The sequence below is a fragment of the Diprion similis genome, chromosome 9 (genome assembly GCF_021155765.1).
Source record: "Diprion similis isolate iyDipSimi1 chromosome 9, iyDipSimi1.1, whole genome shotgun sequence".
In the NCBI taxonomy this organism is placed as follows: Eukaryota; Metazoa; Arthropoda; class Insecta; order Hymenoptera; family Diprionidae; genus Diprion; species Diprion similis.
The window spans coordinates 3,675,838-3,690,657 of NC_060113.1; the positions used below are offsets into that span (position 1 = coordinate 3,675,838).

The 14,820-nt window shown below is 38.7% G+C and overlaps 1 protein-coding gene across 2 annotated transcripts in view; it reads left to right on the forward strand.

The window, feature by feature from the left end:
- LOC124410375 (alkaline phosphatase-like) overlaps positions 1–14,820 on the forward strand; it is a 98,337-nt gene that overhangs the window by 49,792 nt on the left and 33,725 nt on the right. The gene's annotated exons all lie outside the window — the stretch shown is intronic.

The following is a 14,820-nucleotide window of genomic DNA, read 5'->3' on the forward strand; positions in this document are numbered from 1 at the left end:
TTTTTTTTATATATTTTCGCACTCTAACTTTTGACCAATTGACCAAATAACCGCAACGGTGACGCTCTCGTTGCTATTTTCCCTGAAGCCTCCTTCACGCCATTTCAATAAATTTATCTAAATTCAGGTCATTGTAATCTGATCGAATGGCAACTTGAGTGCTCTGTTGTTGATGGGAGGACTAAAACTAGCACTAGTTGGTTCTCAGGTATCACAAGTAATCACGAATTTGAAACCTATTCAACTTTTCTCAAATGTCAGCATTACTTGTGAACACAGTAGTCGTACAGAGTAGGTCCAACCTTTGTTGCCAGTATCTCATATATTTTTAAAGCTGCTAGACTTTTTTCTTTGAATATTATCGTTGGAATATGTAATTCTATTCCAACAATATCATTTCCGTTGAAATTACGTTTAGGTGCCATTTGCCAGACTACTGCAGAAACACTCGAGACACTCGTACTACTAGTTTTGGGTGAATTCACCGACACACCTCTCCGACAATTTATCCTTCGACAGGTCTTCGTAAGTAGGAAAAACGCTCAGCAATGTCTTCAGGTAACGGTGATTTATCCTCAAATGCAGCCAAATTGTCTCTCCCAGTAATGTATTGGAATTTACACCACGATTCGATACCTTATGGACACATAAAATTTCTGGGATTTTCGAAGGATCATGATTTATAATGCAAGCCTGCCGTGCACCATTGTACATACCGCCAATGTTATCAGAGAATGACGACGTAATGAAAGACTACAATAATTAGCGAGATAATTTACAACCTTATCAGTAAGTCGTTCCTTTCCGTCAAGATCTTTTGTTTCTTTTTTCTCAGTGCCTCGTAGCGAAAAAGGATACTTTTTTAATAGCTCTATCTGAGAGCAGGGCTTGCAGAAGATAAATTTAAAAATCTCCTGATGCAGAAACTCCTGCGATATTTTCTCTGCCAAATTTTTGTTTTTTAAGACCAATTTCTTCTTCGGCATAGCTCGTCACATGACGTGTATCATTGATCATAGTTAAAATATGATCATAAAAGCTCTGTAAGATTGGTCCTTGGTGAATTCATGCATGCACTGATGTATCTCGCACCATATTATCCCACTCCAATTAGCTTCATTGCAAATTTAATGCGTTTATTTACTGCATACGCAGTGTTAATTAATGGGCAAGAGTCCATGGTTAATGATTCACACTTAGCACATTTTACAATTAATTCAAATCCTAGTTCGCGAGTATTGCGTGCTACGAATTCGATATCACTAGCATGCATTTTTCATAACACAGCATAGAAAAAGTAAAAAAATTAAGTTTTTCAGCCTATGGCTGGTAGCTACATGAACGTTACGATGCGTTGGAACTAGGTTTGGGGAGTTCACCTTTTTCTATTTGATATTTGTTAAGTCTCTCGTATACACATATCTTCTTTTATTTAGCCCTAAAACATGAATAAAATTTACTTTTCTAGACTAGATTAACCCACGAATCAACTTGACATGAAGCATCGATGTCCAAGCTTTTGTTTACAATTTTTGTATTTCTGTTTCTTGTACTTTCAAAGTTATCTTCGCACGTTGCGAACATATTATTGTGACGAATACTCGATACGCAAATATCTTGTTTATTCATTTCTGTTGAAATTGTGAAAAAACGTATCGAGTTTTCACCAACCAACCTCCTTGAGTTATATCGAGTTCGATTTCTTATTAAAATCCTTGTATTACGAAGAGACGATTTTCTTTTTCACTGAAAAAGCAAAAGTGTCATCCGATATCGGGTTATACTAACGTAAATCTGCTGTTCTGTGTTCGGTTGAATTTTGCGATTACGTCTAACCTGGGATGAAGGTTCTGTTTTATGGCATATAAATAAGTAGGTAAGCATGCCAGATTTTACGACGTGCGAACTTGGCACATTTTTTCTTTCTTCTCATCCTCGGGGTTCCATGGATTCTATACTTTTTTTTCCCACACACGCTTTGAACCCGCTATTTTTTTCTTGCTGCTTCTCTTCGCGCTATAGATACGTATACTGGGATGAAAATATCAATTCGAAAAAAAAAACAACAACAACTAAATAACGATTTTCCAGCTTCGCTACAGTTAGAAACCATCATTAAACGCTCTCAGGTCTATTCGCCAAGTTTCTTCCCCCTGATCATCTTCTTCTCGGCTAGATTCTCTCCGTCTTCGTGGTATTTGTGACGCTCGTTGAAAGCTCCGAACTCAGAGAAACTTTAAAACTTTAGATATAGAACTATTACATTTGTCACCGCGGGCAAAGTATAAACGCGAGGTATATACACTATATACATGTATGTACATAACCTCTTTGAAAAACTTTTCACCGAGCCGTTGTCACGATAAGTTTTGAATCGTTTCGAATTTTTAACCGACCTACCTATAATAATAAATTTTCTTCTCATTGTGAGAGAAATCCTGCGAAAGAAACTTTTTCGAATCTTCTCAAGGGAAGGGACTCAACGAAATACATACCTATATACAATAATCAGGTATGTTAAAAATAAATTGCGAATTAGATCGATAGAATTCGGTCTCGCAATCAATGTCGTTTTATTTATAATCAACAAGTTGATTCAGTCGATTCCTCGTAGACGCACAGAAATCCTATAATACGTGAAAGTAACGCGCGGGTTTTTAGCTGCGAGTTTAATTCAAAGGAGATGAACTCCCTCGAAAGTTTATTCTGCTGGAGAAATAGAGAGAAAGAAAAAGAGGTGGGGGAGGGGGAGGTTAAGGATAAAAGATCGATAATACTGGCGTAGTCGGACCTTGTAATTACGGCAATACAATCGTCTTAATTGCTCGAAAAGACGTGTCACCTTGTCTCATTAACGAACGCAGCTGCGATGTAACTCGGGGGTGAAAGTAGGGATGGCAGTAGACCCTACTCAGGCAGAAATTGAATTCTGGCGAAATAAGCCAGTCTGGTTTGTTGTTAATTAGGGGAATTATTAACGCGTGTCACCTACACCCTCGCTTCGTAGGTACACGTATAGTCGCTTCGATAATCCACACGATCCGATGCTCTAGAGTGCAGCATCGCCGGAGGGTTATCGCTATGCGATAAACATTCTGTTCGCGATTCTACGATACTCCCAGGGTTCAAGGATCCAGGACGTTAAAAGTTGACACAACTTGATATTCCGGTGAGGCTCGAAGTGACGAAGTATTTTCACTTCATCGTCTCGGAGACATATCTCGAAGCAAATTAGGGTGTTCTTGCAAAATTCCGCACACATATCGGCCAACGAGGAACGCGAATGGAAGAGTGCATGTAGGTATATACAGGGTGTCACATTTAAAAAAGGCGATGTTAATCGACAAACGACTTTGTAAGCGTTGACGAAAAAAGTACATATTATACGTCTTTCGAACCATTAAAGTTTTATTTGAAAAATTTTTACTCTAAAATGGGTTATTCACGCGAAATGTTCTACCGTGTCAACTTAAATGGAACACCCTGTACAGGTTGGAACAAATTCAGACGATCAGGAGATGAGAAGACAAACTTGCTAGAGCTGAATTATAATACCGCGGTGTTTTATTTCCATAAGAGTTACGAGGGAACTTTCTTACGTATTCATAGATTCGCAATCTTACCTTATATACATATACATACATATTTACAAAGATATGAATGCGAAGTTTGAAGCGTATAGGAGTCTCTCCTCTAGAAGTGTCTTCTCTCTAGGTACTACTAATATTATCATTACTATTATTATTCTTAGGATCCGTAGTTGCATCTCGTGCAGTACGGCTGCACGAAACTTTCCTCCTTAAACTCTGGGCTATTATTTTTGCATTCATACTCTCGAGGCATGAGCTGTATTCTGGATTCGTCCCGAGTGCCTTCCTGAATCCCGGTATTTATACAGCGTGCGATAAACGAACGACTCCATGAACCGACTAAAGGCGACGTCGTTGATGCTGCGGGTGAAGGGTGCGAAATGAACCGGCGGCGATGATAATTATGAAACGTGGATGCAGGGTGCTCAGGGTTAACGCAAAAATTTTCAATACCTGGATAACTTTGCACGGAACATCTTCGAGGCGATGTATCAGGGGGTGGAGTTACGACGGTGACGGATTACGCCCTGGAATATAGAGACCCGGGAATGACACCCCGGGGAAAACGGGTTTCTAGCTTCCCCGAGTCCCCTAATGACTAATCGTCCTTCACGCCTGAAAGAAAATCTCTCGCATTCTGTCTCTTGCCCTGATTAAGCACATCTTCGATAATCTCTCCTATATATACCTCCGCAGTTTATTTCGTTTCTAGAAATTAATTGAAAGTAAAAAGAAAAAAAAAAAATAAATAAACAGGGGAAAAAAAACTTTTTCTTCCACGTATTTTTCGATTTTTATCGGGGGTTTACGGTTAACCCTTAAGGCACGTTAAGTAACTCAACTCTCAGCTCTCGGAACGCGTTGAAACTAATGACAAGTGATTAAACAACAGCTGAAAGAACGCACGGGCTGAAATTACTCAACTTGAAAGAATCTGACCGATGTTATCGTTTTAGGGGAATCTCGTTGTTCTTTGGGGGGTTTTTTTTTTTTCTTTGAACCTAAAATCGAGTAAGGCTATTGCACGGTTTTAACAAAATACAACGCATTTTGTTCGCAAGAATTCATTCTTTAGAAATGATCTCGGGATAATTTTTTACCTCAATCTTTTATTCGGTTAAAAAGTGACCTATTTTGCGAGTCTTTTTTTTCAGGACGTAGGATCTTGGCGATAAATGCTTTTTACAACTAAATTAATCACTTTAATCAATGATTCGAACCAACGCTTTTCTTCATGTACCGTCACCAGAGACTCTTACGATTACATTTTTTCGACTTTCCCACGCTCGACATTTTTTTCGATCTCTTCCTTAATAGCTTTATGTGGAAAAGAAATTCGCACGACGATTTAGCAGCTGCAGGAATATGCATGATGATTTTAGAGCACGTGTCCAAAGATTGCAAAATACATTTATTCCTTCTCTTGCGATGACCAGCACTCGCACGACCAACATTATTCTTCGATTCACTTTGTAGCTAGTATTAATAAAAGGTCCTGAATTTATTTCTTTTATTACCGTACCGACACGTAACGTCAATTTTAAAACCCAAGCCTCTTCGCCTTGACTCTCCAAAACTTAGAATTCCTCGCTGCATGTAGAATAAATGAAAATGTCTGAGAGAGCAGTAAAACAGTGAAAAACTGAATAATTCTGTATCCATGCAAAGGATTTTTAAGGACATTCTCGCTGCTGGTAGTCCATAGTTCTCTTTGACAAAACATCGCAAGCATATCCCGTCGTTCGGTAGAGAGACAGAATACACCCCAGAAATTCTGTGTAAGTTTCATCGGAATTATTCAGGCTGATCCGTTGTTCTCCCTTAACAACAAATTCTCCGAATACACGTTCATACGCATATATATATTATATCTATACAGGTATGTACACCCATCTCATCTCAATCTCTTCGTGGAATTAACGACCCTATTGACGGGCCCAGCAAAGTCGTAAATTTCCCGTCCTTGTCGGGATGGATGGTGGATGATCACCGCGCAGAATCCTGAAGGACGAGGAGGTATGACTCCGAGGTGTAAAGATTAGATTTCGACGCCTTTCAGATTTATCGCTGTTTCGCTTCGAGGCTGGATATACGTATACCTCAGGAAGTTTACCACTTTCCTGCAAACTTGACCTACGATAATCGGAATTAAGCCAAAACACTATTACGCGTTTCCAGAGCGAAGTTAGTCCTAGCTGCCTGTAAGTTTCACTCCGGCTTAATTCACCGATTGAATTACACTCGCCCCTTTCACCCCGTCCCGCATCTCTTCCTTGATGACATTTCGTGTGGCTGAGTGAGATGAGAGTGTCGTCTGCCTGTTTCGACGCCCCGTAACGACTTCATCATCCCCAAATGTAGGTGGATCCGAAACTTGAATCCGTCATTGTCCGACGGCTTTCATAGAGAATTACGGTCTTGTCGTTAGTCGGTAGGTACGCGTTACCTGAGCAGAAGACCGCGTTTCGTGTCTGCACAGAACATTTCTACCTCTTCGATTGTCCGTCGAAGGAGTGAGGAGGGTTCGCATAATTTATCCGCTTTTCGAACCCTCGCAAATTGCCCGATATCACCGTTACCTTATCCATCCATATTCCCGTTTCGATTTCCAATTAATCTCCCGACTTTCGACGGTTCACTTTCAAGCCGCGGTGTCAGTTGAACACCTGGAACACTGGTGTTAATAAACCGTAAATTCCTTGACCAATTTTGTTACCTCAGAAATTACTTTGCACCTACTGCTAAAGGACGATTGCGAAAATTGAACTGTCGCGGAAGCTGACATTTTTCTGCACACATATCGGGCGGTTGTTTTTTCTTCTTCTTTTTTTTTTTTTTTTTTCGATCAAAGTTATCATTATTACTGGCGTACCGCGTTCATCCATCGTTTCGCGTTTGTCCCCAGGGCCATAACTTATCTGCATATATACGCCGAGGAATCGATACCCACCAACCCGTCCTGCGCGATTTTTAACTCCAAATTCAAACAATTTGATGGGTTATACGCTTACTTATTTACGCAGATTTTAATCTTGATTAGAAGTTGTTGCGCAAACGGTATTTGTAAATATTTAACAAGCTAACGAAGCGTTAGGAGGAACCTGAAACGAAACTTTGTGTTGAATAATTTCATTTTGTTGATATATATACTATATACATATATAGGTATACTATATCAGCGAGATATATGTAACAGGGTTGTAAAATTCTTTATGAAAAATTATACAGTAAACATGACATTAAATTTTTTACTGACAATTTTTGCCATTGAAAAAAATAAATTCAATAGTTGGTGAACATTATTTTCCATGAAAAAAAAAAAAAAAAATAATTAATTCAATGGTTGATGGAAATTCTTAAGATTAGAAAATTAAAATCAATGATACGATAAAAGAAAATGGCGATGCATTAAAAAATTTGCAGCTCTGATATGTAATATTTGACCGTTTTACCACCTGAAAATCCTTAATCACTCGTTAATCAAGCTGTTATAATATAAAATTGCAGTTATTCACTGGACCGCAGTGCGGAACGCGCGCGTTAAATTCAATGGAAAACTGGAAGCTATTGAATTTCAAACGATTCTCCTATTCGAGGAAAACTGATGATTTGTGTTGAACAATGAAACGATGATGCTGTTTGAAAATTGCCTTCAATACAACAACCGCGTTTGTGCACAGTACCGAGCGGATAATTATAACCATAGACCCAAGCTGAGCTAAAATAATGAGCACAAATTATGAGATCCTCCCAGCGAATCGACGATCGAATAACGAATAAACAAATGGGGCTTCCGGTTGCCGGAAGATTATTATTATACCCAGAAATTTATACGCGTATTTGGTGATGTTGAAGTTAGTAACATCGTAGTAATGAAATATTGGGGAAAAAACTTACGTTTTTTCAATTTAACATTGACATGATCGAAGGTACTAAGATTTGAAAATATGAATATTTCTCTTCTTATTACAGTTTACTGAATTTTATAGGAAATCACGCATGCACTCGATCGTTTCAGGGGTTGTGTACAGTTAAAGTTTTCAAGAAAACGATTTTTTTAAATTTTACTTTCGTAATTTACATATATTTAAATACACACACAGAAAATTTCTTGTCAACCCAGAAAATGTTGACAACTCGATATAAGTTGAAGAAAAAAATGTTTGTACTAAATGTAAAGTACTTCTGAAACTTTAAACGCGTTTTTCTCAAAACTGTGCTTTTAAAGATTTATCGAAAATGGCTCAACCGATCAGTCTCAACTTTTAACACAAGCTTTTTAAGCACATTTTTTAGTAATCCATTCGAAGGTTTCTTCTCGCCGATAAATATTTAAGAAATCACCATTTTGTCAAAAATCATTATTTTCCTTATTCCTTCGATTAATGACAAAATAATACATTATATTAACGAAATATTTTTGTTTCTTTCATTTTGTATCATTATATACGCTCACCGCAAAATGCCATTTTTTAGAAGTGCTCCCAAAGATCAGTTACAGCAACTTTCAAAATAATTATTCTTACAAATAAAAAATATCAAAATACAGTTTAAAGTTACCATAATATAAGTACAAATTCTTACTTTAATAAATTAAAAAGTGTTCTGCCGAAAAATTCTCCAAAAATCAATTTTTTTTTGGCCTCTTGACTGTACATAAACCCTTAATCAGCAACGGATTTAGCCACTATTTTCCGAGGAGCACTGCCAGCTGTAGTTATAAGCCGTTTACACGCTGTGTCACCTCTTGTATACCCGAGAGGCTTTGCTTCGCCCGGGGCTGAAACGCTTGTTACACGAATCGCGTGTATGCAGAAGCCTCGCGTTGCGAGCCAAGCTCACAATCAGAGGTTCTCCCTCATTATATCGGGACCAACGCGCAATATCCTCCCCCTCTGCTTATTATTTCTATGATCTTTCGATCCGCAGTTTTTCACCACCGTCGTTTCTCGCTTTTTACCTCCGCCTGTCACCTTCTTCTGCCCCAAACTTTGACCGTCTGTTTCTTCGCACATTTCCTCCCTCGTTTCCGCTTCAAGGGGCCATTCATTAGTTACGTAAGGATGATTTTGACGATTTTTGACCCACCCTACCCCCATGTAAGGATACGTAAGATTTCTCGAACCCCCCCCCCCCCTCCCCCTTTTCTTACGTAAGATTCAATCTCGTTCAAGATTAAATAATAAAACGTTGTTAGAAAAGGATCAATTACACTAAAACTCATAGTTTTACGTAAATCAAAAATTTTTATTTCTTAGCAGATAATTTAGGTTATACTTTATCATTGCTATCAGATATAGATTATTTTTATATTATTAGATAACTATCTAGTTTTTGGAATATTATTATTATAATTAAAAGTAAGTTTTTAAACAATCTTGAAGTGAACAAACATAAATCAGTTAAACAATCTTTAAACGAATAACACGAGAATCATTTCTTATTTTTCAAATGATTAGAATAAAATTAATACGCGGGAAGAATTCACTATAATATAATTATTATTTATGACATTTAAAATGGATGAAAATCAAAATATTTAAGATTTTTAAATTTTAATAAACAAAAATTTGTAACATAAGATGTAAATCGAAGTGCACATTATGGAATGAAGAAAATCATTCAGCATCCGAAATAGAAATAGATTTTTAATAATAAATTTCGACTTGTAAAATATTACGTAAGAATGGGTTTTACCCCCCTCCCCCCCAAGATAAGGGCATGTATAGATTTTCTTAACCCCCCCCCCTCCTCCGGGGACCCTTGCGCAATTAATGAATGGCCCCAAGATCTTCGGTCACATTTTTCACATCCACTGGCGAAAAGCGCGTTAATCACTCACGATTTCAGGTTTATGTCTAATCGTAAGACTCCCTCTCCGAGTTTACGGTAAACGTGCATCTCGAGGTGTGTATATACCAAGGGTAGGTATGTATATATATATATACATACATACTCGAGGAAATCTTATAGCTCTGCAAAGTTCGAATTTTCAAACTTGAACGACTTGGTTGAACAAAGTTCTTACTTGGCTTTACTCCGGCGGAGTCTAACCTCAAGCTTAGACGCCCCTATTCGCCTGCAGGTACCTCCTATATAAGCTTTCTTTACCCAGCGGGATCTAAAAAGCCGAGGATTAGTCGAGGCATAAAGTCCGCAGGTTAATTCCCGCTGAAATTATGCGTTTACACATAGCCAAAATTTACACAACAAACTCCGGAATTTCAATAACAGAGACTCTCTAGACTCCCTATTTACGAGCCGGGTGTACCTAAGTAAATTATAAGCTTTCACTTATAATGGACAAAAACATCCGCTCAGTTACCTTCTAATGATTTGCCGAAGAAGCCTAATCCTTCGTGCCTGAAGCTCAGAGTCGTAATACAGGTATAATATCGCGCGAACGAATGTTTGAACAACTGTTTCGCGGAGGGGGCGAGAATTTTTGCGAATCCAGCCCTCTTCGTATGCACGCAACATCACCAAATTCCGTCGAATTAATATTTTTCCAAATAAACGCCATTTAACTAGGTCGGTAAAATAAATTCCTACCCAAAAGCTTGATTGAGAATTGTAACCGAGTCTGTGTTACGTGGCTTTTACGTAACGGAGTGACTCATTGTTATTGCTTTGGTTTTGTTGGCCGGGTTTTACGGGGGCGTCCAGAGGGATGAGGAGGAATTCGATCGGGATTCGGTCTTCGCTCAAGGTCGCGAAAGTCCGACGACACGAGCTTTTCATAGACCGATGAATAAAGGGAGGGGTGGAGGTTCATCCTGCCGGAAGTTGCGAGCGTCGGAAAGTTTCACTTTGATGAAGACGACTCTTTTTTCATCCCCCTTTCAGCTCCTTACTTTTCTTAGTCAAACGTATCACGGCACACGTATATACATACATACACGCACCATAAAACGTGCAGCACTCTTCTTCCTCCCTTTTCATTCACTATATACGCTCGAGTCTTCCGCGAGGAATGGAATGAGGAGTAAAGAATAAAAGAAGAAAGAAAAACTACGCGAGAGAAGAGTGAAAAAAGAACAGAAAAAAAAAAACATCTTATTTCAACTCCCCCATGAGGGTTGAAGGCGGAGAAAGAATAAGAAGAAGAAGAAGGAGAAGAAAAAAAACTGGAACGCGCTTCTGAGATTTGGCTTATTGTTAACCTTCGCCGAATGAGTGATACCTTTCGTCTTCGTTATATTAAGAAAATAAGAAGCTATTCCCAATGATACATGTATTCTAGTGTAACCATACAATATAATAGGGGGAATCCCATGGGAACCCAACTCATGTGATCCTCACCAATTTTGATTTTGTTCAACAATTTTCTCTCCATCTGTCCAAACTCTGAAATAATACCCTGAATTTTGTTTAGATTATTTATTCAACTGTTTAGTTATTTATAAATATTTCAAGTTATTTTGAAAATGACTTACTTCAAATTCTCTAAAAATTCCCAAAAACTCTTATTATTTTTTCCAAACATTTCAAGACCAGCACCCTTTTAGCAATTTTGATATATTTTTTTTTAACAACGAACGCATTGCGTAAATGGTTTGAAAATTTGTCAAAAAATTTTCAGAACTTCTGTTTTTCACTTGGAAAATTTATAGACTAGTTTTGATATGAAGTTGGAAGAAAAATTTGATGTGACAAAAAATAGACAAAAATTGCTCCATAATGGAACCGGCCTAGAAATGATGAAAGTGAAAAACGGAAGTTTTGAAAATTTTTTGGAAACTTTCAAACCGTTCAACGATGTTTTAACTGAACAAAAAAATTCAAAGTTTTGAAAAAAAAATGGGGAAAAATGTGTTCATACTGGGCTCAGTCTTAAAATATCTCTAATAGAAAATATAGTTTCTGAGAATATTTTGAGAATTTTAAACAAGTCTCTTTTCAAAATCACTTGAAATAATTTATAAATCAATTAACACGTGAATAAAAAATCTCACAAATTTCAGGGCGTTGTTTCAGAATTTGGACAATTGCAAAACTAATTTTAAACAAAATCAGACGCGGTGTATACATATAAACATATATATATATCCCGAAGAGATTTATGTAAAATTTCGGTGTCGAATTTCAGAAAGGCTGAGAATAAGAGCTAGATCAACTCTTACGATTTGCCTACATTGAACGCGATGAGAGATGAAAAAATGCGACCAAGTATTATCGTAACGGAGATTTTGCAACCTGTGCGAAAATTCTCGTCGAGCGAATATCCTTCGTTTCGAGTTGGTACGCCTCAGCTATTGATTAGTACCTTAACGTGTAATGGATTTTTGTCACGGTTCGATGGTTCGCGGACCGATTCGAGTTCCAGACGGGGAACCTGAATGACGGAGCTTTGAAACCCGTTCTACGGAATGGTGAGCTTTCGACGGGCGACAGTCTTGACCAGTTCTTAAGCCGGTAATAGGAATATCGTACCTCTCGAGGATCGATGTATTTATACGGTCCAACCGGAATGTCGGACCTTCCCGATTCTTCCATCCAGAAACACCTTCATTCCTTTACTTTGCTTTGATTTGCTTTCCTTTTCTTTCCTTTACTTTCCGCCTGAAAGGAAACTTCGTCCTACTGATTGCGGAACGAGGTCCTTAGACCAGCAGAAATTTCCGGACCAACTGTGAGTTACCAGCGAAAAAATTAATAATTGTAGGTACGCGAGGGAAAGAGAGTAACAGAGAGAGAGAGAGAGAGAGAGAGGCACTGTGCTTCGCCCGATATTTATATCGAAATGAGAATTATTCTACATCGTTTGGTTTTTCAACGTCACGGCCATTGTCGTCGGTTCGTATATATGTATGCCTATCTATATAGAGACATATGTAGATAGATGGAAGGTTCGTATGCATATAGGCTGACTATAAGCCGATCCGCGCGGAGTAGGCGGAATATATTTTATCCGGAAAAGTGTTTTTCGCGAAACTACGAGGCGACGCGACGGTGTCAAAGCAAACATGCCCTCGGCCGACTTACTTGACATTTCGTTTTCCCTGGCTTGTGTAAAGAAGAGAAAAAAGAAAAAAAGAAAAAAAAGAGAGGAAGTGAAACAAGAATGTTGAAAAAAGGGGAAGAAAGATACGGAGAGGGACTGACTTGGGATTGACTTTGCGCAGAAGTAGTAGGAGCGAGGTAATTCTTTGATGTTTTGAAAACTTTTCTATTTCAACCTTTTTTCAATTCTATACTGTTACGCACTTCTTGATTTTCTCAACGCATCCTTTCCGTCGTGAAAACATACAGGTATACGGACAAGAATATTAGGTGAAGTAAAAAGGGTTGTCGGACTAGATCTTCACTCTTTAAAATACCTTTTCAATCTTTACAAAATGATCTATCGTATTGTGGATCCAAACCTTTTCTCACACATTACTGTAACACTTTCCTTTCTACGCACTAAAAAATCGAACGAAACTTTTTTTAACTATTAACCAGGAAGTATCATTCGCAATCTTAACAAACTGTTTCCAGAGTCTCCTTTATCCGAATACCAAAGGCGGCTCAGAGTAACGCGAGAGGCAACATTTCCATGCCAGTTGATAGCATTTAAGGCTAATTTCGGTAGCATAATTGAGAGAGGGAGGCGGGGAAAGATCGGGTCTCGAGATATTCCGTCGAACCCTTCGCTTTCAGGGATGCGGGCAGAGAACGGATTAATTTTGGTGCTTCGGATTGGTCGTCGGTACTTTTACGGCGAGCGACTATAGAATTCGTCACTCGAGATCGACGAGATCGGCGATGAAGGAGTAGAACGATTGATCGACAAATCGGGCGACCGTTTTACCCAGGCAAGTTTGCGGATGGAATTGTCCCAGCGGAAATATTCCTGCTGGTCACAAAAATGTCCTTCGAGCTTTTTAAATCTCGAAAAAACTTCTCGCATGATTTCGTTGCGGATTCTTAAAAGATATTTATCTTAGTGATTGTTTTATCATTTCTTTTGCAGCTTGTGCAGGTTTTGTAAAAGAAATAATAATAGGAATGAAAGTTTTTCGTATTGTTTTACTTACGTTCAACTCGATTGATTCTCGTCACAGGACTTAAACCTCTGTTTCATTGTGACTAGTGTACTGAAAGTGCTTAACGATTTCTGTAAACGGATATTACACTTTGAATTTTTATACTCGTGAGCTGCATTCTTTGATTTTTGGTTTTCACTTGTCACGGTTTTCATTCGGTAAATCACAAACGAAAATGACAAACGCAGGTCTTCGATACTGTATTAATAAAAAACCAACTCGATTTACTGTAGCTGCATATAGTTTCAACCTATCTTCAACCGTTTCTTCTCTGTTTCCACTTTATCTCTCCACCTCGGAAAGAGCCTTTAGCAATTCTTGACCCTGCGTATATAGTACATAGCCCAAATTCCAAGCAGAAAATTTTCTTTGAACCCTGTTTTCCTTTTCCTCTCAAAAAATCCCCGCGTTCGTAGGAATCCTATTTTCCGCGTTGGGTTCAACCGAAGTCGTAAATTCTGCGCAAAATCTATCCCAATTTGGAAATTTTCGGAGCTGGAGAGTGAGAGAGAGACGCGTTCCAAGTCGGTAATTAATTATTGATTTTCAAATTATTACGTACACGAATCCTCCTTCGTTGTTTGCAGAGTTCACTTTGTAGCCGGCAAAGCCTGTAAGACGGGGAAAGCATAACAGGCGCATCATCTCGTCTTGTGGCTGTTACGCCCCCTCGGCGCGATCTCATTAGCTTCTCTTAAGGCTTGCATCCCCTCGCCTCGCCTCGCCTCGCCTCGCCTCGCCTCGCCTCGTGTATTTGCACTCAAATTATAACCGCAAGGGTGTCTCTCTTCTCCACGTTCCGCACACATCGAGACACCGGTCTCAGCAAGCTGTCCTCGTGTCGTACATATTCACATTCATATGCCTTGCGAACCATGGCAATCCGGCAAGGGTTGCGAATAGAGCTTGCTTCGAAGCACCCTCTCGCCCTCTGCTTTTCCCTCTCGACGCGAGGCGCCGCGGCGCCATCGTCGTGCGCATTTTCATTACTCCAATACACATACGTATAATATAAGATGTACACACTTAGCCTGATAAACTTGAGAAAGAGTAATCGAATAGAGTATCTAGATAATAATCTGAATTTTTGGAAGCGATTATTTATTCCATATAATTGCGGGGGTAAAAAGTAACGCAAAATTGGTTAACAATTGAAACGATGTTGTAACACAAACGACTTTAGACTGGTCATGTGCCAGCCC